The 25,279-nt window shown below is 42.6% G+C and overlaps 1 long non-coding RNA gene across 6 annotated transcripts in view; it reads left to right on the forward strand.

Annotated features, from left to right (window-relative positions):
* The window catches only part of LOC120096293 (uncharacterized), a 160,366-nt gene that overhangs the window by 69,055 nt on the left and 66,032 nt on the right, over positions 1–25,279 (forward strand). For 3 of the 6 annotated variants that reach the window (XR_015635563.1, XR_015635564.1, XR_015635562.1), the window contains exon 2: positions 11,722–11,898. This is a non-coding gene — a long non-coding RNA (uncharacterized LOC120096293). Of the gene's footprint in view, positions 1–6,360; positions 6,466–10,500; positions 11,311–11,721; positions 11,899–25,279 lie in introns of all 6 variants that reach the window. The other 3 variants (XR_015635566.1, XR_015635565.1, XR_015635567.1) reach the window with 2 other exon arrangements.

Here is a 25,279-nt window from a genome sequence, read left to right on the forward strand (position 1 = left end):
CTACCCAGAAACCAGCTTGGTGAACCAGTGAGTTTGCTGTTGTTACTTATATGATCATTGAATGACTAACCGACAGCTGTATCACTGAGAAGCCCAACACAACCCGTGTGATGGCATGTGGAAGCAGGGTGCTGGAGGCTCTCTGCTCAACCTGCAGACAGCACCATTGAAACGCAGAGCTTTCTCGGAATTGTTGAAAATAGCTTGTATAACCTTCAGGAAGGTCCTTATTAGTCTTGTAACCTTTTGAACTTCTTGAGACTTGTAAGTTTCGTTAGCTTCCTAAATCTTATAAATGTCCCTCCTTCCTCCAGGAGGAAATGTTTCAGTTAGATGGAACTATATCCACAGTACTCTCTCTATCTTTTCTGCTAAATCCTCCTTTTTCTTCCCTCTCTTCCATGATGTTCCCCAAACCCTTTAGGAGTGATGGAGTTATGATACAAATGTCTAATTACATTTCGTAGCTATGGCTGATTGTTGGGCCACTAAGATGCAGCTCCAGGAGCTTGACTGGTTATGGGTTATAGTAACAAGACCTTACTGCAAAATTAAATTTCCATCTATAACCAAGGCTGAGAGCAATGGTTATGTATGGATGTAAAAGCAAATGTTCAGAAGGCCATTTGGTGGAAGTCACATGAAATAATAGCAGTGTCTTTCCCTGTGGGGCCTGTGACCTCTCCAGACACAGGTCTTTGCCCTGATTTACAGCCTTAAACACAGGTTCCCTTCTTTAGGCTGGGTCTTCAGTCTGTTGGAAATCGTTGGTTGTATCCCTAACATCTGTGTCACTATTATACCAACAGATACATTTTATCTGGCATGTTGATAGTGTAGTATGTCAGGTCTGTAAACCAATAAGACTGTTTATGAAAGTTCTTCATCAATACACTCCATACTTTTCAGGCAATACAAAAGCTAGTCAATCGAGAGTGTTTTTCCAGTTTAGGCCTTACTGAAGTTTTCCATATTCTTTTGTCCATATTCTGCACCCTCATCATGTGGCATGGCTGTGAGCTCGCCACAGATCTCTTGATAGGGTTGGTGGGATTTGCTTATGTTGCTTGCCTCAGCTAATGTCCGGGAGGAAGCACATCCATGGGATGTCTGCCATGTTTGTTGCTAGAGAACAGTGTTCCAGTTCTCACAGGCTCTGGGCTGACAAGGTGGCCACTGCCTCTCTCCATTTGCCATATGCAGCTGCTTAAAGGATTACAGACCAGACAAGCAGTCTTAACCCCCAGTATACCTTTCTGAAGGGGAGGATGTACCTTGGGGAGGCGGGTAACTACTCACTTCCAAGACAAGTGTAGTCATCTCCACATGCACCACATTCGCATTCTCTCCTCATTTCACAACTTGGTGAAGATTACTTAGGTTTTAAAACCTTCCAGAGACTCATAAGCACAGAATTCGTCTTTCTGTCATTTTCTCTAGGGACCCCTGCCTTGACACAAACGTTGCCACATTTGGCTTTGAATTGTAAGAATAGACCTGTTTGTTTTGCTTTGCCCTTTTCCCCCTCCCTCCTGAGTGCTTTAGCAACTAGGAACCCCATTTGCATGCAAGTCTAAATCATTCAGATATAACAGAGTCTTTCTCCTACACAAAGATCGTGTCCCATGATAGGGCTCAGCATAACATTAAGGCTCCATAACCAGTTCCCATGTTCTTCGGAAATAATTTTATTAACTCTCTGACAAGTACAGTGTTATAATCTGGGCATCAAACACCACCTTTCACATGCTCTCTCAGTAATGCCCCTCTTTCCTCTTTTGTCTTATGCTCTCTGCTATTAGTGGAAACCTCAGTTATTGATAACTAGGCGTGTTTGATGACTACGTGATCTGAGACTGATTTTTTTCCTTAAATTTCCTTATATTATGCAGCATTTGCCTCAAGGGGGAATAAGTAGTTATATTACTCAGTTTATTTATTTCCACAGAGCGCAGACTGACCCTGTCCATTACCATGCCTTTCCCTCTCAGGAGCTTGACTCTTGATTATATGGTTTCCCCATTATTTCAGTCAGTTCTAAAGTAGGCTATTTTCTTTTCTTTTCTTTTTTTTTCAGAGCTGGGGACTGAACCCAGGGCCTTGCGCTTACTAGGCAAGCGCTCTACCACTGAGCTAAATCCCCAACCCCAAGTAGGCTATTTTCTGATACCGATATTTTCCTATACCACTTTATGATGAAGGTCCCCATTTGCATGTTGGCTCATGGATTTCTCTGTCCTTTGTATTAAAAGACCAACCAAGGTGGTATCTTCCTTTACTTTTCCTCTTTTCCTTCTTCTGATTTTCCATTGGATTCTAAGTCTTAAGATCCCGGGAAAGTCTTTTTGATAGAGGTCTAATTGGTATTCTCTTTCCCTTGTACTGTGTCACCAATAAGAAATGGCAGGCCAATACCACCATCTCATTTTTCCTTTTCCACTACTTTCCATGCCAAGCCAGAGGCTAGTGCAGATGATAGCATCTTTTATTCCTTATAGTTCCTCCCTCATTTGGGCAGGTCTGTTTGGGAAGACAGCTCAGCTCAGCTATGTGCATTATCACTCACTGCAAAGACTCTGCAACTGCTGCATAGCCTGCTATGCTATATTCAGAGGTAGCAAAGTCTTCTCTGGTCCACCAGTCATTTGGGGCACTCCTATATTCATGTAGCAACCCCAATCTTCAAGCAAGAGGCACGCTACCCCATACTACTTAGAAGAAGAAGATCACCCGAGAGTTTCCTCCAAGGATACTTCACTCTCAGATGGCCTGAGTTTGGTTGCATGTCTTATTATTCAATGAGCATGAAGCTAACACAGTAAGGAGCATAGCATCCTGGATCACATAGAGAAAGGTGATTATATCAACATTGCCTCTGTTGAAGGTCCACCGTCAGATCAGTTCAGTTGCATGTCTTATCAACCACTTGTAGAGAGCTTGCATCTACTCCTCCCTGACTCACCTTCGATCCTGTCAGTTCCTGCTTGGGTGCCAGTTGTGTGGCCTGACTTTTCCTGAGGAGAAATAAACAAGTATTTACTCACCCCAGATACAGCAACGATGACAGATAAAAGAACAAATCCTACCCAAGTCTAGTTTGCTGTGTCAACAAATTCACTGTCCTGTGGACTCTGGCACAAGAGCCAGACTGATGCAAAGGTGGCACCCAAGAATTTATATAGACTTTGTGGGCCCTGATTGGCTAGGGAAAATAAGGTGAAAGGGGCAGGAACCAATAAAAAGAGGGCCTGTAAGCTTAGGCAGTCACTCCTATCCCCCATCACTTTATTCTTCAATAAATGGAAAAATGGAGATATTCAATGTTGCTTGTTTAGATTATTCTGTTTTGAATACTGGCTGGGAAATTCTTGAATTCTTTTAGCTATTGGATGGGTTCTGCAGAAAAAGTACTTCTCCTTTGTGTAGTGGAGGTGTGTATGTATGCACACCTTAAACCTTTTCAAATATGCTCTTTCTTGCATTAGTGGTGACTTCAGAACAGCTAGTTACAAATGCCAATTAGGAAGCAACATCAGATTAGATAGTTTAGGGCCACTTGAACGACATACAATGTCACATCCTCACTGCTAATGAAGTGCAAAGAAAAGACCTTTAGCATGACTACTAATGAGTTCCTAAGAAAAAAATAACATTTTTTTAAATAGTGAAATGTTTCTGTTCACAGATGTTTCTTGTTTCTTTTGAAAGGTACGTGGAGTATTGCACTTCTTTGACTTCATTAAGAAAAGTCGATCTTGTGATCCACTCTGTCCAATGAGATGGTAGAGTAGTGTCACAGATTACCTCTGGGTGTCAGTCATTAAGATCTGCTGTGTAACTTCCTGTGTTTTCTTCTCTAGCTACCGAGGTGATGAGTAATGTTTTAGGTGATGCAGGCTCTATGAGCTCTTGTCCCTAAGTGGAAGAATGTGGGGACGAGTCTTTGGCTGGCTTGCAGTAGATATGCAAGTTGATGAGAAATACACTTTTACTGTTTCAAGTCACCCAGCGTTGAGGCTCCTTTGCTATAAAATGCCTTAATAATGCACTTTTGCTACAAGTGGCCTCAGGTGACCTGTGAAGAGGATTCACTAATCTCTTGACCCAGAAAAATCCTACAAAATCATGCAAATCAAGAAGTCCAGATTTCACGTTCACTTAAAGAATACCCTTAAAGCTGCCCAGGTCACTAAGGGTTTGCATATTCAAAAAGCCATCAAATGTCTGAAAGATGTAACTTTAAAGGACAACATGTGCTACTCTGGTGATATAATGAAGAAGTTGGTAGGTGCACCCGGATAAACAGTGGGGGTGGGGAGGGATGTGGGGGACACAGGGTTAGTGGCCTAAAAAGGGTGCTAATTTTTTTTTTTTACTGTACATGCTTCAAAATTCAGAGAGTAATGCTAGAGTTAATGGTTTAGATGTAGATTCTCTAGTCATTGAATGTATTTGTTGAACAAAGGACCTAGGGTGCGCTAATGAACTTACAGAGCTCAAGAATGGATTAACCAATGCATGAGCTCCCCCTGCCACATTGAGATGATCCTGGCTGAAAAGGAACAGATTGTTCCAAAGCCAGAAGAGAAGGCTGCACAGACAGAAGCGAAAGATATCCCGGAAAGGAAACAAAAACTTATGGCATGGGAATAAATTCAACATAAAATAAACAACAGATAAAAGTTTAAAAAAATACATTTCATCTCTTATTTGTACATTTGAAAACACTGCATATATTTTCTGGTTACCTGTTCATTGTGGACTTTGAAAAGTATAGAAAAATTCACTGAAATGGTCTTCATAGAAATAATGTACATCGTGATCTCTCTTCAATTAAATAATTTTGGATTTCTGTCATATATATAAATATATATTTATATAAGTAAATAAATATATACTGCTGATAAATAAATATATATATTTTCTTTTAGTTCATTTTATAACAGTAACCTTAAAATGTTAAATTTGATAATAATGTTAGCTGGGGAAGGTGTATGAAATATATTTCCTTATCAGCAATATATTATTTATCATTAAATTATGCAACAAAATAAAATCACATTTTTTGTCTTTGTACTTTCTTTGTAGAAGATAACATATTAATGAAACATTTGTACTTAGTTTTTGCTTGAACTGTTGCTCACAGCCTTTGGATGGATTCCTAGATGGGGAATTGGTAGGCCAACAAGCATGCATATTTTTAAGGCTTTTGCTATAAATTACCAGGAGAAAGGTTGTACCAATTAGCACTCCCGCAGTGAGAGATGGGCCCCCTTACCACTCCTGCTGATTATTAGAATTCCTTTTTAATTCCTAGTAGTTCAGCAGGTACAAATGTTATCTTCTTGTTTTGTATTTGCATTTCTTTGATTACAAGTGATCTCGAACACTTATTTCCTCTGCTTAGGAGTCATTTTCTTCTGGGAATTATCTAAATGGATCCTTATACCCCATAAACAACAACTGCTAAACAGACAGCATCACGGGAAGCCTCAGCACGTGGCTTAGAGGTGTGAGCATTGAGCAGCCTCCTCCCTCCCTTCTCCTCTTCCTAGTCTGATGATTTCTTCTCTGGTCACTGCTGCCACATGCCTTGCCCAAGCCTTGGTCTCCTTGCAGGCACACAAAAATATTAGGTTGGTTTTAAAAACACTTCAAACATATATGTAATGCTACTTCATTCCCCACCCTCTCTTATGTCTCTTCTGCCCCTACCTATCTCCCTTTTTCATACCTGACTCTTCTCTGATTCTTGTTTTGTTTTGGGGTGCATTTAGTTCATCCATGGCCCTTTTATTGCACTGGATTCTAGTTGTGGCTAAAGCTAGAATACAGAATAAAAGGGGGCAGATGTCATCAAAGTTAATTTTGAGAGCAACAGTGTCTCCTGGATGGAGCTCCCTCTTTACCCTCTGCTACGTTCCTGTGGCTCCCACGTGTTGAGGGCTAAGGTCTTCTGCTCTGGGTTCACATGGGCAGCATTGCCTGCCGCTCCTGTGTTGGCTCCAAACACGGGTCCTGCTGATAAAGCTTCAGTTACTCTTGCCGGAAGCATTCTTATTTACTTCACAGACACTGAATTATCCTCAATTGTCAGTTCCCAGTCTCTAAGAGGAGAGAAGAAAGACTCTAAATTCCCCCAAAGTCGGTGCTACTTTTTAGCTAGCTGAGATAAAAGGCAGATTGAAATGGGGCCAGAGGGACTTGCCCTTCACCCTCCATCTTCACCAGTGCTAGAAGCTCACATTGGTATGTCAGGCGGCAGCTGGCGGACTCTTTTATCATCATTAACTGTTCGTGGAGTTGTCATAAGGAGAGACTAGAATTCAGGTTTAATTACATCTGTATCATTTCTGATAGAGTTCAAGGGACTCTGCTGTTGCGAAACAGGAGTGGGCGAGTGGGCTGGTGGTGTGCTGAGGGCGTTCTGTGAAGCGGAAGCCTTGTGTATCCTTTGGAGGAAAGGTAAGTTAGCTGAATTCTGGGGGGGAGGAAGACTGGGTATCTCTCCTGAGAAACAAAGGGAGGCTGCTGAAGGCACAAATGGTGATTTGATTCATAGGGAAGAGGTGTAGAGACCTTTGTAGGAAACAAAGATTCATTACAAGAAACTTGCTTTTAATTAAAAAACAAACTTTATTTTTGGTGTGTGTGTGTGTGTGTGTGTGTGTGTGTGTGTGTGTGTGTGTGTGTGTGTGTAGTATTCTGCCGCCAGACAGAAAGTACAAAGTGTTTGGTTTGCGATCTACAATAGCACCTTGCTCCTGTTCTCTTTATGAAAGGCGTCTCTGAGATGACCCTGGGTTTAGTTTTGAAAGTACCAGTATGGACTGAGGCTTAGGAGGTGGTCAAGCTGGCTTTGTCTAAAACAAGACCCAAAGCACAGCTTAACAGAAATGACATGGGGTGAGGGGGAGTGGGTTGTTACGCCAGTTGTTCCTTGTTTCGTGAAAATGGGTCGGCCAGGGTGAAGAGTCATCAGTGTACTTAATAAATGACAGCACCTTCTGCCCCTCTGAGCTGCGCATGGTCTCATTTTGATGTCTTCAATCCTTGGGGTCTTCCCTGAATGCTTCCAGACCTTGGTTAGTAAACGCCTGAATGTACACCTGAGAATAAAGCTTTGGCCCCGTGTTTCATGTCTCTCCATCAGGATCTTAGGCTCTAGTTTAATTCTCTCTTCCTGAAAGAAAATCTAAGACCATTTTCAAAGCTATGTCTTGTAGAATTAAGTGTTTTAAAGGGATCGTAAGCATTGCCCTTCTAGCTCTGGGCCTCTCAAAAGGACGCTTTTAATGCTATACTTATAGCTGGGGTGGGGTAGGGGGCAACTTACTTGAGTCTTCATGTCTTTTTTCAGTTCTTAATGTATTTTAAAAGTACTGGATCGCATGAACGGAACCTGAAAAAACTAAAATGTGTGTGTGTGTGTGTGTGTGTGTGTGTGTGTGTGTGTATGCTCGCGTGTGTGTGTTGTGCTCCTCACAACAGAAGAGGTTTGCACACACTAAAGCTCCAGTACCATTTCTCTGAAGTTATTTTGTGGCCTTCATTCAAACTCCAGAACTAATCTTCACTTTGGATTCCACAGCCAGGAAGAAAACTCACAGGGCTAAGTTTGGAAGAAAAGAGGAAATCAAGTTTGGAGCTTTCAGCATTTGTTAATGTAGGCTGACCCAGAATAGATCTGTAAGAGGATTAGAATGCCGCACGAGGCGATTGCTATCCCAACGCTTCGATGTGATTTGTGTTTCCTAGAGTCAGAGGCTCTATATTTGTGCTCTTGCTCTGCAATGCCAAGAACAGGGTAGATGCTCAGTAAATACGATTTCACTGTGGGAAGTATTTGTTGGACACGCTAGAGAGCTTTCACAGTTTCCATATGCCTTGGTGGGCTAACATGTTAATTGAGATGTGAGGAGATGAGGAGGAGGAGGTGCAGAGTGTCAGATGAGCTGTTGAGATCACTGTAGGTGGTGGAGCTCATCAGAGCTGCCTGCAAGGCAGGGCCCACTCAGCCCTCTCCTCCAGAGGCTGAGCCTCTGGGTGCCGGGCTCTTGTTCCTGGAGTATCCCCTTTGAGAGAGGATTGATTAACAATTTCATTTGGTTTCCCATGTCTTTTCCAAACCCTTCACTTTTCGGTCTATGTCATAGTAACATGGACACCAGTCACTTCAGGCCACACAACATTGTGTTAAGAAAACAACTAAGGTGACTGGTCCCATGTTAATGTTAGAGGTTAAAAACCAAACCAAACCGAACAAACCAAACAAACCTTTTTTAAAAAAATGATTTGAGCTTATTCTAGGCTGGAGACCACTATAGGGGAAAGGGAATGAGGATCGTGTCTTTATCCAGCTGTCTTTTTTGCCAACCCAGCATTTCTCACTCTCCGGTCATATTCTACCTGGCTTTTGGGGTCTTCCCAGGGGAACAGCATACTCTGGTTTGCACCCAATGGCCCAGTGTTGGTTGTTTGGTCTTCATTATTAATGATTCTTCTATGTATCAGTCAGTTTTCTGGAGGGAAAAAACTTAACATCTAACATATGCATATAATAGATACAATATGATATATACATATTTATTGCTTATACTGTTATATAATGTATGTTAGGGAGAGCTATTAAGACATTGATTTATTGGTGAAACCAACCAATCAATCAATCTATATGAATGAAAGTAGGTGGGGAATTTTGGGGTGAATGGGGGGACTAAGGAGAAGTGGGGGGAGAACAGAGAGGATAACGGAGGAGAAAAATAAAAATATTTTCTTTTATATGCAAGCCAGAACTTACCCATATGTACAAAATCTTATATTTACATGATGAGGAATCAGAAGGAGGATTATTTGGGCAGCCAAGCGGGGTGAGAGGGAGTGGGTTCAAGTAATGAAGGATTAGTATAAAGATTTTATCTATGCGTGTGTATGATAATGAAATCCATTATATACCAACAAAAATTAAAACTTAGACGTTAGCCAGGTGTGGTGACATACTCCTTTAATACTGGGAGGGGAGGCACAGGCAGGTAGATCTCTGAGTTCTAAGGCTAGCCTGGTCTACACAGCAAGTCCCAGGCCAGTGTGAGCTACACAGTGAGACCTTGTCACAAAACAAAACACGAAAGCAAGCAAACAAACAAAAAAAAATCCAAATAAACAAGAAAAACAGGCATAGAAAACCAAAACTAAGATGTTGATATACTTTAAGGAATTGTTTCTTGTGGTTTGAAATTTGAACTTGTAGGTCAGGCTGGCAGTATGAAAATTCAGGTAGACTTTCTATGCTGGTCTTGAGACAAAAGTCCTTATTGGAAAACTCTGGTTTTAATTCTTAAAATCTTCAACTGAATGGATAAGCTGGACTCCATCCATATTGAGGCTAATTTTCTTTTATTTTTATTAAATTAAACTGACTGTCAATGATATCACATCTATGAGATCCCTTCACAGTAACACCTAGCCTGATGCTTTTCCAAATGACTAGGTACTTAGACCTGACATATAATATAAACCACCCTATTCTGAAGTCTCTATGTAGAAAATGAATTACAAGCTGCTCTAGCCATTCTGACCCTCTCAGTAGGCGGCAGAAGAAAATGAAGATAACAAGTAACCTTTTGTGTGTGTATGTGTGCGTGTGTGTGTTTGCACATACATTTGGAGGCAGTGGGGAGAGGTGACGTGGTGTGATTTTCTCAGGCAGTGGTTTAGTTTGGGGCCTTAATATATTCCTCTGAGTCAAACCCTGGGACTCACATCAGATGAGCTGCCTGGATGGTCCTTAAACTAACCAGGAGTGTGAGTGCTGCTGTTGGCACCATCCCTTTGGACGAAGGCATTTAAAATAAGGTTTGAGGAAATTAGGATGTCAAATAATCCTATTGCTCTTATAATAGCTATATTTGAATATGTATTAGAAGGTAAGCAGGCTTGAAATTTGAAGTAGAAAGAAAATTTCCCTTTAAGTCATTAAGGAGGGCTAGAAGAAGCTTTAAGCCTTTGGGAAAAAAGTTCAGACTTTTGAAGAATTCATAACTAAAAGAACTTGAGTTACATTTATAAATATGTAGAGCTTAGGGTAATAGAATAGGGGCCAATTCAGAGGCCCATTTAGAGAGGTGACTGTCACATAATTAAAGTAACTTCATTCATAACCAATTTGAAATTCTGTCTCCAGGAAATGGTTACTATGAGATAGTCATAGACAAACCAGAGAAAAGTGAGCATCCAAAGCCATATTGAAGAGGAAGAAAAGTCACAAGAGATGTAATGCTGTTAGGGCAGCAGATTCTAGTGTCTGATTGGACGGGCCTGCATTCTGGCCAAGTAAATTCTGGGTCGGGAGGCCTTCAGGTAGATGCTGTATGCTGTCCTTTCTTCACTAGTGAATTGGCATCTATCTCAGAGAGCGGCTGTAAAAATGTTAGCAATGCCTCTGGCATGTGGTGTGCGCTCAACAAATGCTAGGTGTTCATTCTAAATTTATCTCCTTAGGAGCATCATGAGTCAAAGGGAAATATTTCAAATTAAGAGACTATGAGGAGAAACTAGACAATTTAAGGAGTCCATGGGAAGAAAGTCCTCCAGACTGTGCAGTGCTGTGCTTTTGATCAATCACAAGAAAGACAATGGATTCCATCTTGGACAGAAAAAGCACCAAAGCACTAACGTCCACAAGGGCAGTGACTTTTCTTTTGTTCTATTTTGCTGTTGTTGGTTAATGTTCAAATTACTGATTTTTTTTTTTTTTTTGGTCTCGGCTTAGAGAAGAAAATGTCACAAGACCGTCAACTTCTGATCCTGCTGTTTATATTGGCACAGATGTGTGTAGGGACACCATCACCAGCTTAATTTTTTGTTTTTGGTGACCTTGTGGGGGGGTCTTCAGTTTCCTCCAGTTGATAAGCAAGAAAAGAGGATGAGGATGATTAAGGAAGCAGTTTTCTACCCAACCTTCTAAATGTCCACATTTCTGTTCATTTTCCTTTGGCCAGAACTCGGTCGCAGAACCGCAAACCAACTGCAAGAATGGCTAGAAACTAAAAACTTCTGCATCTGAGGATGGGAAAGAGTCTGGAGGGCTTAGTCTGCCACCTGACGTATTGATACGCAATTAAAGAAGATTTCTTTGTATCAGACAGGGTTATAGAGGATACTTGGTACAAGATTGTTATGTGGGCATCAGATCAAGGCTAAAGCTTACTCTATATTTGAGTCTGCATTAACCGGACAGCAGTGGAAACCTCTTTGGGCAGAATGGCACCAGGTCTACAGTGCAGGAAGAACCAGCTTCTATTTCCTTAGGTCAGATGCTAAGGGAGTGATAATACTTTTATGATTGTTTGATATTTCCACGACAACAGAGTCTTTCCTGATAAATCCCTGGGGTCATAAAACAGCCATTTCTTTGCCTAAGCTGCTGTAAGTTGATATAATTCCCCTTGACATGTTTTAGTTTTCCCACTTAAGGTTAGATCAACAATATAGCTCTTGTTATGTCCTTACTCTCAGACTCGTTGAGTGTCTATTATGAAAACACAGTCCCAGTGGTTTGGGACTTTAGCTTTAAATAATATGGTGGCTTTTACAGAACAAGAAAGCATCAGTTCATGAGAAATTCATTGGAGAGCAATAATTTGTATGTTCAATAAAATGTCCTAAAATAATAGCCCACAATAACACCAGTCTGTTTCCCTTTTGTGTAATCAACTCCAGGAAAGGGTGGACTATGTGTGGATCAATGCTGAGGGGAAGCTCTCCAGTCTGACTATCTACGGTTTGGGATGCCAAGAGAACTGAAGCCTTCGTGCTTTGGTACTATTGTGGTCTACACAAGGCGGCCAGTGACTCTGACTTCACAATTTGCTCTATTATTTTCCAGCTCAGGTGATGGTAAGTTGGACCGGATAATCATGGTGGCTCCTGTCAGCTCTTAGCCTCACTTGCTCTTTCTGATGTTTTTTGTATCAGTGAGATGGCTTATTTGTTGTTCTTCCAAAACCCTTTTCTGGTGTGGGCCTAAGAAGAAAACAAAGTATTTAATTTTAATGTTTGAGTTTTAGAAGCTCATCTTTTGATTTTGTACAGTAGAGTTATTCAATGGTGATGTTGTTATCAAAAGACATTATTTACTTTTTTCATTTTCATTTAAAAGGGTGTAAGAAACAACATAGTTTTGTATGAGATTTTTATACATACCTATCTTTATACCTTCCTTTTTCTCACTTTCCTTATTGCCCTGCCTCATACCTCCCTCCTCACTTGGTCTCTTCCTCCTCTCAAACAACCACTCTTCTGCCTTCCTGTTATATAGTTAGCTGTAGAATTTATATATAAGAGAAAAGTGCACTGCCTTGTCATTCTTTCAGTGCTGTTTTCCCACTTCTCCACTTTCATGGCCTTTGTGTATGTAAAATTCTAATGTAAAAACCCATCCTAAACAATATTAACACCTATCTGTCCATCTATCTCCATGCTCCTATTCTACAATCTACCCTCCATCATTTAGACATCAAAAGATAAACTTGCTTTGTTCAAAATACATGTCTTTGGGTTTAATTGCAGTCTAAATATATTCAAATTCCCTTGAAGAACCATATAGTAGATTTCTCACTTATGCCTCAGTATTGAGAGCTCTTTGACACCATAGCTACCCTTCAGTGACTTGATTAAATCATGAAATTTCCTCACCTGTGGAATCAGGAAGTCAACACTTGCTCTGTTTGCCACACAGCTCTACTGTACAAGGAAAGAGTGAACTCATGCCCTAAAGCCCTGGGATGAGTAAGACTGTAAACATGATCCCACGTTGGTACTGCCAGGGTATCGGGCAATTAGAGGATGAAGAGTGCCATCCTCTACGTTTGAATTTTCTCAGAGCATGATATGTTTCTTACTTTGCTTGAGTTATGTTAATGGCAGCTTCAAAGCACCCATGAAGTTGAATATAAGCAGGATTCCATTCGAACACTTGCAGACTTTAAAGGGGACAGACCCAGTGTTCTCTTCTGTTGACCAGGGACAGAAGCCAAGCTATTAGCTCTAGGTCTATGGAAAGGAGAAACAAAATCACTTCTCATATTGTGTAACCAACCCTAAATCAGGTCAATCTCTCCTTCATTGCTGGCTAATATCCAAGGCACAGGGAAAAGCTGATGTTTTTGTTTAGAATGGATTTTTGCCATGTCTATGAACCAAGTCTCCTTGAAATTTTCATTAGGAGGATCATACAGTTCACCTCTTGTCCTGCCCTTTATCACTTCTGCCGGAATAGTTGAGTGATTTTGAAAATTCTCCCTAGTTTAATTGATTAGTAAGGAGAGTTATTTTTGAAAGTCACCTTCTACAAGGCAAAGCTGAGATTGACACCCAGTTCAGGTCCTGTGACCTTGGTTTATGCAGCACAGGGAGCAATGAGAAATGATTTCCATTGCAGTTTTGACTGTGTGAGGAAGAGGAGGTGATGAGTGTACATTGATACGGGGGCGACACTTTACTAGGCACGCAAAACCCACTATGCCACTGCAGGTTGAGAATTCGCAATCCTGTGACATACATATTCTCTTACTGGGGTTCAAGCAGCTTTCTTATTAGTGCTTGGTGGAGCCAAGATCATCTGCGTAAAATGAATCACAAAGAAAACTAATAATGCATCATGCTAACAACTATCTAGAACTGCTCACAACTCCATGGCCAGCACCAACTTGCTCATACATTTATAGTCATCTTGCCAGTTGGCTGCTGTGCAAGTGTGTCTACCTAATGGGCCTTACTTATGGGTCTGCAGGATGGTTGACTATTATTAGAGATATGAGGGTATGACATATGGTATTTTCTAAAGATGGTTACACACACACACACACACACACCATGTATTCTTTTTACGACATTGAACTTTTAAAATCTATGTCTCTTTAAAAATATATTGATTTTATTTTTAGAGATTTATGTGTATGTGCATGTGCCTGAGTATTTGCATGCATACATACATACCTGCTAATGCTTATGGAGTCCAGAAGAGACTATCAGATCCTTTGGAACTGTACTTATAGGTGACTGTGAACTGCTTGGTACAGGTGGTAGAAACTGAACGTGGTCCTTTGGAAGAGTAGCAAATGCTCATAACTAATGTGCCATCTCTGCAATCCCTCATCTATAGGGTTTTGGTTTTTTTTGTTTTGTTTTGTTTTTTTTTTTTTTATCTTGAATCTGGGCAAGTCCTTGCAACTACCTTGACCAATAGAGCATTGCAGAAGCAATGCTGGGTTAAGTCCTAGGCTTAACTTTGAGAATGCCCAGCTTTTTCCCCCCTCTGTTTATGATACTGTGGTTGGAACTCACCTATAGTGTGTGGAAACTGATAGCCTCACAGAGAGGGCATAGTTAGAGGTCCAGTCAATATTCCAGTTTAGGTCTCAACTGATGATAAATACAACCACCAGATGCAGGGGCATCTACTGCAATGACCGAGTAAGCCTTCGGATCACCCCACTTCAAGATGCCAAGTTATTCCCAATGGTGTCACTGTACCTTTTGAGATTTCCCAGCCCATGCCAGGCGAAGCAGACATGAGCTGTCTTTACTAGGCCTGTTTAACTTGCAGGTATAACATAATAATTGTTGTTTTGAGCCACCAAGTTTGGGGTGATTTGTCACATGGTAATAGATTTGTAGAATTGAGGGTCGTGTGGTTCATATTGTTGGCAGGCTAGAATGAGCTTGCTTGCAAGACAGGTAGAAGGAGGGGAGGTTGAGAAGGAGAGGGAGAGGGAAGAGCAATATGACTGTCTGCACAACACGTACACAATGACCACTCTCGCTGACATGCTAATGCAGATGGAGAAATTTTTACAAGTTCCCTGGCCCAGATAAAGTGCCACAGGCAGTCATTAACTGCTGAAGGAGGGTGAATCAGTTTTCCTTAGATGCTTTGATAGATTTTCCAAACCTTTTCTTTGTTTTGACACGGGGTTACTCGGTATAACCCTGGCTGTCCTAGAACTCTCTCTCTGTAGACCTGGCTCTCCTCTAACTCATAGAGATCCACCTGTCTTTTCTTCCCAAGTGTTGGGTTAAAGGCATGCATTACCACCTGACCCCACTAAATTTTCCAATCTTAAGTATTCAGTGCTAAACACACATACATGCATACAACACTAATTGAATTCATAGTATGTTTGTGCATATAAGACAATAATAATGTACAAGAGGTAATACATAGAGGGAGTGGTGAGTGGGGCACCATGAACCTTAGGTGAACTCATTGGTCTGGGAACACAGGGTATGTCTTCTGGGCTAGGGTGAAATAAGAAAATGGTTTCTTGGGATGTTTCAGACTCACTCCTCAGAAACAAGATTTACTGCCGTTGAGAGCTATTCAGATCACCAAATAGTTATCAAGTACCTGTTGGGATTCTGTCATTATTGATGGGCCAAACACAGAGGCCTGGGTCCCTTTCTAGAAATGTTTAGTCTTATAAGGCATAAAACCAGCTCTTGCTACTCAATGTGTTAGATACTATAGGTGTACTGGGGACGGTTTGCAGCACCACAGAGGAACACTGAGAAGAGCATGCAGGTTTAGAAGGTTACATTGTACCTATCTCCTCCGGAGATCTCAACATAAATCCATGTAGTACTCCATTGTGGTGGTTTGAATAGGTATGGTCCCCATACACTCATGTGTTTGAATGCTTTACCCATAGAGCGTTGCACTGTCAGGTGTAGGTGTATTAGGTGTTGGAGTAGGTGTGGCCTTGTTGGAGGAAATGCATTGCTATGGGGTTAGGCTTTGAGGTCTCCTGTCCTCAAGTTACACCCAGTGTGGTATTCAGTCTCCTTCTGCTGCCCGAGGATCAAGGTGTAGAACTCTCCAGCACTGTGTCTGCCTTCACACAGCTATGTTTCCCATCCTGATGATAATGGACTTAACCTCTGAAACTGTGACCCGGTCCCAGTTAAATGTTTCCTTTAGAAGAGGTGATGTGGTCAGGTTGTCTCTTCAGAGCAAGGAAACTCTAAGATGTCCACACATGTCCAACTTGGTGAACCAATGAGTTTTATTGGCGTTACTTATAGTTATATGGATGGTTACTTATAGGAGCAGAAATGTCCGCGTGGGTGACAGCTCAAAAAGCTGGGAACCTGGGGCACACTGCACAGACTGCAGGCAGCTCAACAGGTTTGATAATATACTTCATAACACAGGAGTGATCGACCCCAGGGTTCTTGTCCCTGTCCTGCTGGGGAGGGAGACATGGGTTGTCTGCCAGGGTGAACTACTTTGTATCTGTCCCCAAACTTAAAAGCTATTACGGAGTTCTCCATTTGCAGTGAAGGAAGGTTATTTCCTTTGGCTTGACAGAGTTTTATAATTTAAAAATTCAAATTCAAATTCAAATTCTGCACAACTCTCTGAGGTCTGCGGGAAAGATAGGAATTTCATTTTACAGTTGAAGAAATTGAGGCTTAGTAACTTTGTGACATAATGTGGTAGAGAACACGAGTTCCACACTGCTTCAAGTCCAGTGGGCCTGAGCTAGATGCTCCAAGCAAGCCTGGTATGACCGGGTAGAGAGGTAGCTCAAGCAGGATGTGGTCTTGCAGTGGCGATGCAGGTTTCCCGCCCAGAGGTTAGCATTGCTTTTGTGTTCTGGTTGTTTCAGTGATGGGAGGCTTTGTGTGGACATTGGCTCTGTCTTCTGTGCCCCTTGCCAAGGATGATTGGCTAGGGTGGGATTTCCAGTGTTATTTTAAGAGCACTCCTTTTAAAAGTAGACGATAGTTTTCTGCTCATGTGAATAGGAATTTTTTCCTCCTGTCACATCACATCTCTTTCCAGTTCAGTAGCCGGTAACGTTCAAGTTTCACCACTAATATGGGCCATGCTTCAGGCCTAAAAAATTGATCATGTAGATATGCATTTAGCGGCATTCGACTCACGGCCTGGGTCCACAGGGCTAGGGGTGATTGTTAAGGGAGGGACAGGACAGGAACATCTTACTTTAGCTGTTCCTTGCTTGGTGGGCTTTGCAGGTTGCTGGCCTGGAAGAGTGAACACTCAGATGAAGTATGCTTGGAAGAATATTTGCTTTAAGAGGATGTCGTATGAATATTTGCTGACAATGTCAATGTCCCCAATGCCCCATAATATGGGAATAATGTTATTTTGATGACCAATCCCTTATGGCTACAAGATTATCCCACATTTTCACTTTATGAGTTCCCTCTAGAGGCGATGATAAATAATTACTTAGTGAGTGTCAAAAAGAAAAGAAAAGATGTGAAGGGCTGAGGAGACAACTCTGTTGGCAGAGGGCAAGGCTTCAGTCTCTCAGTCTTTCTTCAACCGTGGGCCCATTTTGTGATCTCCTTTCAACTTTTTCCCAGTCCCATCTTCTGAGCAGGAGTACTGTCAGGGAACCTCAGCACTGCCTGCTGGAGAAAGGCTCCTTCAGGTACCCGGAGAAGGACAATGTTCTGAGGCTCAGTAGCCTTGAAATGTTAGCACTTTTAATCTACCAAAAGCTCCAGAGATGATCACATTTTGGGGAAGCCTGTTGGTCTCCGGCCACCTCCCACTGAAGACCTTTCAGGTTGTCCTGGAGCCTGGAACAAGTCAGGTCTGTGGATGATCACAGTACCTGGCCCACGATCAGGCATCTGTGGTCTGTCCCTTTGAAACTGTAAAACACATACTCCCCAAGACAGTGGTTGGTATTTCTCCACTTCAGGCTACACGAACTTGAATTGAATCAGTAGGGGAATGCTCTGTTTGTCCGGAGGTCATGGGGCTTTGAAAAGAGAGCCTGAACTCTGGCAGGAGAAGTCCCTAGGTCCAGATCCCGCTGCTGGCTCAGTGACATTGAACAAGCCAGCATGACTGTCCTGAGATATTTATGTGCCTTATGGAGAGGCTTGGTGCGTTCTGTATGTGAAACCTCGCTTTAATGTTTGAATACAGTCAGACATCAAGAACAGCAGCTACTGTACTCATGATTACTTATGTCCACTCAATGGCATTGAACTAAGTAAGGTCAGGGCAACATAGCATGCCTGGCTGTCCTAAGCTCTGCCCTAAATTCCCCTCTGGGGTCTCCGTTGCTCTCCCCTGCCTCTGCCTTGTCCTGCATGCCCCTTCCCTCTGCTGGCTGCACTTGATGCTTTCATGAAGGGCCTGCTGATTCTTGTCACCTTGATAAATAAGATCACTCAGGTCTCCAAATGAATTGCAACCAGCTCAGCTGGCCCATCCAAGCTGCTCCGAGGTGTAGATGCTGCCACTCAGCCCTCTGACTTCTTCCCTCGAGGCTCAATGCAAGAACAATAAGGAGAGTCAGATTGGTGGGCACAGAGACTTACAGATGGCTTTGGTATTGATAGTAATAATGATAAAAGCCTAATGATGAATATCCATTAGAATATCTGCTATGTACGTAGGTACCCTCCCTACATTTTATTTATGCCTCGTGATCCTTTAGGACTCTACTTGCTAATTAAATATTGGCTAAGCATGGCATTAATTCCTCCACCTTTTCTATGCATCACCCATTGTTTCGGGATTCCGTAGAAGCCCTCCCCCACCCCCATCTCAGAGATATTTAGTGATTTGGAATCAGCAACCGAGCCACAAAAAGAATGTGTCCGATTATCTGGTAACTACAGCTGTCCACCTTTTAACATTGAGTCACATTTTGTTTGACAAGTAGTCAAAATTTTATAAATAACAACATGCACTTTGTTGTGGGAGGGCTCAGCGAACTGTTCAATGGCTCTCACCTCCGAGTCTCTCTGTGTCCTTCAGCAGCACAGTCAGGCTTAGCATCAGGTGCTGTAGGAAAGGTAGCTAAGAAAGAGGACCCCTTGTGTGAAAACACCAAGGCCTGTCTGGGCCTGGATTCCTCACTAATAGTACAAAGAAAATGTTTCTAACATGGATATGCTTATGTATTCATGAGAGTAATTAAACATCCAGATGTGTGTGTGCGTGTGCGTGTGTGCGTGTGTGTGTGTGTGTTTGTGTGTGTGTTGAATTATACTGTAGATGGATGACCTGCTTGGGGCACATGGCTATTAGTACTAAAACCAGGGTAGCCCCAGGCAAATTAGGATGGTTTATCACTTTAGTGGAGGGATGGGGTTGCACTTCTGTCGTTATTCTGGAAAGCAGTGTTCTTTTTGATTAATGGTTTAGGGATTAGAGTCAGATATGGTTCAAAGCCCTGGTTCATGACATGCTATGAGACACAGGGTAAGTCACACTTTATACTTCAGTTTATCTGTCGATAGAATAGTGACAGTAATTGTGCTGTGTGTAATTATTACAGAGATTAAATGGCACCCCTAATGTAAAGCTCTTGGTGCGCAGAGGGGTCACAATCAGTGATAGCCACTGTATGATTATCTTAGAGAGAGCAGTAGCCTTATCCCTAGGGGCTCTCTGTGTTGAGTCTTAGTGTCCACATGACGTCTTGGTATCAGTCTTTGGTGCAGAGTGTTGCTTCTAAGGTTCCAGGGCCACTTCCTGAGGGCAGTTTGCTGACTAGCTAGAGCTTGGGGGTGGGGCAAGGTTATCCCAGGACCAACATCTACTCTGTAGAGTTACATCATGCACTCTGAGTACCACCAGTGATGAACAGTCATAAAGTTAAAGCACATCCTGGGGTGTCAGCAGGCAGAGAACCTGCATCTCATTGAAACCCTTCCTTGAAGACATGTCACAGAGAAGATGGGAGGGAAGTGTTACTATGATGGCCAGAAAATAAAAGAGCTAGTTCTCCAAAGGCATAGCAGGCAACCATTGTCATCTGATGGCCATGTTGTTTGTAGAGAATGTGTTGATTATACACACACATACATACACTTCCATATACTTCGCGCACACCGCTGCACGCATACTTCCAGCCATCTACCAGAAGACACAAGTGTAGGGCTTGCTTCTCCAATGGCCTGCCTTACTTCTGATCTCCATCAGATGATGCCAACATTACTGACCTCCTTTAAATCTCTCCCAGTGCCTATTTCTGTCTCAGTCCTGTTCCATGCCTGACTTTTCTTCCCTTTGCTTTGAGGAGTGGAGACCCTGCTTTGCAGGATAACAAATAGAACTGTCAAACCCATCAGTGCTGCCGCCTGCAAAGATAAATGGGGCGACACATGGAGCAACCTCTGTGGATCCCAGGGCCTCAGCAGGAGCTGACATTGTGACAGATGGGGGGACAAGTGGCGCTGACACAATCAGGTCGTGTGAATGTCGGGAGGGGGTGAGGGTGGTGTCTTTCCTCTACTGGCTCCCTCTCTCCCTCTGCCATGGACATGCTATGTTTCTGGGATCATAAAAGATAGCAGGCAGGTCTTTGCTCTTCCCAAGGCCTTGAGCATCCTCTGTGACAGAAGCACAGGGCAAGAAAACAGGTTCCCTTTGGGGTATCCTGCGTACTTAGGAGTGACAGCTGAGTTACCTTACAGAGAAAGCTCTTCTCGGGCAAAGGTCCAAGGCCAAGTTTGCCTTTAACCCTTTGCCACATCATTCCCCATCATTCTTCAGCCTTGTCCTACCTGTTCGTATGCTGCATTAGACTTTTCAGGGCTCATAGGATCTCTGCTTTTACCAGATACCCCTCCATGCTCCTGTCAATCAATGCATGCTGTAGATCTTTCTATTATTATATCAAAAAGCACCCCACTGTGTCCCTTTAAAGTGGGACTCCATAGGACATTCTCTTGACAGCTCCCTAACCCTCTTTGCTGAGCAAGGTAGAAATGAGCCCATTCCCTAAGAGAAGCTTCACAGGGCATTGGCTTCCCCAGTGGAGAATGGCCCATAGGATCGGCAGCTCCACTCTGACAGCACCCAAATGCTTGGTTTTATTTAGAGATGTGTTCTGAGTGGTACTTGTTCTCTTTCAGTTTTCCCTTTCATCAAGCCTTTGGACAAAGATGTAGTTTTCGGCCAGCACTTTCCTTTGCTCTCTACCTTCAATGGCTTAACATCGAGAATGGCTGCCTGGGATGCCAGTCAGTTCTATTCACAGAACATGTGGTAGGGACCCAGTTTCCAGGAGGTAACACACTGACGGCTATTAGTTGGAGGAGGTAGAGGGATGACAGCATAGGTAAACATGTGGCTGACTGCATTTGGAAGCTCATAGCTCAGTTGAGAAGAGTGATCGCATATGAGTAACTTTAATACAAGGTCATCCCTGAGAAATGGTCAAGGAGGCACCATGAGAAAAGGAAGAGGGAAGGCATCTCCGACAGTTACTTTTCCGTTGCTGCAATAAAATATCCAGGCAAACAGCAACTTAGAGAATAAAGGGAGAGGGGCCATTATGTCAGAGAAGGCAGGGCAACAGGTAGGGTTAGGAAGCTGGAGAGAGAGATAGATAGATAGATAGATAGATAGATAGATAGAGAGAGAGAGAGAGAGAGAAACACATACACACAGAGAGACAGAGACAGAGACAGACATACAGAGAGAGAGAGACAGAGACAGAGATAGAGAGAGACAGAGGAAAACAGAGACAGAGAGACAGACATACACAGATAGAGAGACAGATAGATAGACAGAGAGAGAGAGACAGAGACAGAGACAGAGACAGAGACAGAGAGAGACACATAGAGAGAAAGAACACTTGGCATTCAGTTAGGACAAAGTTAGACATATTCTTAGGATCTTAAATTTTGGCTTTGGGAAAACACGGTCCTTCACCTCACATTAAATCTCATTACGGGATTCTAGGCACTGTTAGGCACTATCCTTGGTGACAAGTGAGGAAACACCCATCTAACCACACAGCTTTCCATGATTTCTGGGCACTGTAGATACCTTCAATCTTAGGACTCAAGAGACAGAGGCAACTGGACCTCTGTGAGTTGGTGGGCAGCCTGTTCTACCTAGCAAGTTCCAGGTGAGCCAGGACTACATCGTAAGATCTCTGCAGAAACAGAACAAACAAACAAAAACCCAGACAGACAAACCAGTGACCTCCCAAAAAAACCCAAACAACTGAGGGTGATGGGCAACAAGGGAAGAATGGATAGAAGGGAGGAGCCAATGTTGAATGTCTGTGAGGAGCACAAATGAATTATGTACCAGTACTTAACCTCTTTTAGCCTCAGTTTCTCTACTTTGCATAGGAATAATGTATTATGCTTGTCCTAAAGTGAGACTAATGATCCTTTGCTCCTAAGGCTATTGTGAGCCTCATTAGAGAAAATATATGTAAAGTGTTTGCCACATTAAACCATTATCCTCCCGCCTTCCAGCCCATTGTAACAGGCGGCTCTCTAATGGCAGCTGTATAAAAGACCATGTGGCTTGTCTACAGGAATGAAGCTGCTGAGGGATGCTTAAAGTCTAGATGATGGGGGGACTTAACAAGATCAATACCACTTTTGGAAAAGATTATATGCTATACTAGGCAGCAAGTAGACCATTGAAACTGGATGTGGAAAGCATTCGTGAAGTCTATTAGAGATGGTTAAACATATCAACACAGAGGAAAATAGTGAATTATACGCAGGCAGCCCTTAGCACTTCTTCTTTTCTCTCCCTCCCTTCCTCCCCACCTCTTCCCATTTTCTGGATGAGGTAAGTAAAACTGATGTAATATCTCTTTGGAGAAAACTTGATAAAAACTGTGCCAATGTAGGCCGTTTATAGTCTGTGAAATTTCTGGATTGGAATAGGAAGAGACTCCTCGTTTTACAACAGGCCGTGGGTGAATTCTCCTAGATTCCTAAACTTGCAGCCTTTCCACAAATAACCTAAGCCTTTTGGCTAGCTTTTTAAGGTTACTGGTGAGCAGTTCGGTGCACCAAAGCGGTGATTCTGTGATCTCTGGTGACTTGAAATAATTAGATTATTTTGTGTAATGAATAAATGAGAAGTTAAGTCTCTGGCACAGATCAATGTGGTAACATGATTTATTTCTTGTAAAGGTGACTGTTCTGGAGTGTAGACCTCACAAATCATTGCTTTAATTCCCCCCTTTCTCACTTATAATGTATTTTGGGTCAGTCTGTGAGAGAGGCTTCCCAGTAGTGTGAGAGGAACATATGGGCTTTAGAATCAGCCAAATCTTGATTCAGCTTTTGCTAGGTGTGTGACCTTGGCCAAATCACTTGACAGCCCATATTCTGATTGCTTGGTCGCAGTAATAACATTTTTCTTTTATGGGATGTACAGAAATTACTGCAGTGAAGCATAGGACCCAGCTCAGCTCCTAGTTTACACACATGAGTAAACAGAAGGTTACTTCTCTCCGAACCCACCATATTATTTTAAGATGATGAATGTTTGTAGCAAGGATAAGCAGACAGCATATTCGTTAGTTCTGGTGTTACTCATTTGTTAGGTTAAAAAATAAAACTGCCCGATAAAGTCTTTAATGAAAATGTTTACAGGGCCTGCGTTTTGAAATGTCATGAAACCGAGATATTATTATGGAAATCTATATAAGTATTGGTTTTCTGAACACTAATGACCTAATTTTAGGGCAAACCTTTCGCTCTGAATCAACCAATACTGGACTGTAGAAAGTTTAGCCAGCATCTTGATTGTAGAATCGACTTCGCATCTTGTTCTGTTGTGGTGTTATATACAGTGGGTGTCCTAAAGCCCTTAGATTCAGTGCAGAAATGAAAAATATCAATATCCTGGTGGCGTTTGCTTGCTGAAGAATGCTGGGTCCAGTTGGTGACAGAAGCAGATCTTCTTGGTTTGGGGTACGAGCACATTTTCCCAGTCCAGACGATCTAGACTAACTCTTCGGGGTGGTGTGGGAGTGCACGCTCGGCTCCTGATGGAACATCACAGCATTGAAATTCCTTTTACGATTTGTTCTGAGCCTCAGATCTGTGAATCATTTACCTGCTGAACTGAGCAAATTGAAAGTGATCACATTTAGGGACGGCTGGTGGAGGCTGTTGCTTCCTCCTCTTTAATAACATCCTGAAAGCTAACGGGTTTCCCTGATGTTCCTCAAATCCATCTGCACAAATGAGCTCAGGTGGAGGTCGGATTTATTGATGTTTAAATGAGTATATTTGGCTCGCCGTAGCATCTATCTAAATGAGCACTACTTTGGCGCATTGAAACTTAATGTTCACTGTGGGTCCAGGTGAGAGGGAAGGTGGTGGCATTTCAGTGAGGAAGAGGACAGATGAAGTTAATGTTTCCAAAGTCAAAAGTAGTTGTTAATGGAATTAATGGCTTGGTTACATTATAAAGGGTTATTTAATTTATTATTAATTAATTAATTAATTTACTTCCCAAACGATGCCCTTCTTCCAAGTCCCCCCTCACAGAATTCCCCCCCCCCAGAGCCCTCCTTACCCTTTGAGAGGGTTCCTCCCTGGTAACCCCAATCCTAGGGCATCAAGTGTCTGCAGGATGAGGTTCATCCTCTCCCACTGAGGCCAGAAAAGGCAGCCCTCAGCTACATAAGTGCTAGGGGCCTCAGACCAGCTCATGTCTGCTCTTTGGTTGGTGGCTCAGTCTCTGGGAGCTCCCACGGTCCAGGTGAGTTGAAGAGAAGGTTATATTACTGTTAGCGTGGTGACTTAGTCAGTGTTCTACTGCAGTGAAGAGACAGCATGACTGCAGCAAGTCTTATAAAGGAAAACATTTAATTGGCTGGCTTACAGGTTCAGAGATTAACTCCATTATTGTCATGGTGGGAAGCATGTTGGCATGCTGGGAGACATGGTGCTGGAGAAGTAGCTAAGAGTTCTACAATTGAATCAGCAGAAAGAGAAAGAGGCACTGGGCCTGACTTGAGCTTATGAAACCTCAAAACCCATCCCCAGTGACACATTTTCTCCAATAAGGTCACACCAACTCCAACAAGGCCATACATCCAGATCCTTTCAAACAATGCCACTCCCTGTGGCCATGTTGGGGCCATTTCATTCAAACTCGCACACATGGGAAACTTCAGGAATGTTCTACTGAGACCAGAAACGTGAAACAATAGGTCAGAAAAAAATGCTTGTACAACCAGAGCCTGGTAAACATAAGCAGAACTCGTTTGGGCTCTGGGGAAGCCAGGCTGAGGATTCCTGAGCTGAAATCATGGGATCATGAAATCACGGAACCTCAAGTGTGCTTGGGTTTGATTGGTCATGTAAGACTTCTTCCTTGGCCTTTGCCACCTCCAAACACGGTCCCACTTCTCTCATACTGTTTTTGTCAAAAGATTTTGAACAGAGTTGTCTAGATCTCCAACCTCCATGTGTCTACCACCTGGTCTCACATAGAGCTGTTCATATA

This window comes from Rattus norvegicus, chromosome 13, assembly GCF_021556685.1.
Source record: "Rattus norvegicus strain SHRSP/BbbUtx chromosome 13, alternate assembly SHRSP_T2T, whole genome shotgun sequence".
NCBI classification, from domain to species: Eukaryota; Metazoa; Chordata; class Mammalia; order Rodentia; family Muridae; genus Rattus; species Rattus norvegicus.